Here is a 604-nt window from a genome sequence, read left to right as displayed (position 1 = left end):
TATGGTGTACCTGGCAACTCCAACGGCAAGATGACCATGCAGGTCTATAGAGACCACATCCTCGAGCCTGTGGTTGGTGGTTGGCTTCGCGAAGGCCAGTCGTTTGTTCTCAAGGAGGATAATGACTCTGGCCACGGTACAAGCAAGAGCAATATCGTACGCGCTTGGAAGGAACAGAATGGTTTGGAGTCTTTCTTCAACTGCGCTCAATCCCCTGATTTTTCTCCCATTGAAAAGGCATGGCAGGGGCCGAAGCAGTATGTAAAGAAGAGGCCTTGCTGGGACGATGAAATCGTGAAGGAGCTAGTCGAAGAGGGCTGGGCAGCAGTTAAGCAAGAGACTATCAATGCCTGGGTTGACAACATCCCTCAGATCTTCAAGGATTGCTTGGAACTAGAAGGCGCTATGACTGGGAATTAGTTTGCAATTGAGATCATTCAGTTCGGCCATGATCTACTGATGTTTCTGATCATTGAATTCTGGGGTGACGCTTTTTGGTGTGCCTTTTTTTTTGTCCAGGTGGGGGCTGGTTACCTGCTTCTCACCTTCCACACTCCGCTTCTCACCTTCCACACTCCGCTTCTCACCTTCCACACTCCGCTTC

Source organism: Parathielavia appendiculata (assembly GCF_033297405.1).
Source record: "Parathielavia appendiculata strain CBS 731.68 unplaced genomic scaffold N657scaffold_1, whole genome shotgun sequence".
In the NCBI taxonomy this organism is placed as follows: Eukaryota; Fungi; Ascomycota; class Sordariomycetes; order Sordariales; family Chaetomiaceae; genus Parathielavia; species Parathielavia appendiculata.
Note: the sequence above shows the minus strand (reverse complement) of the source record.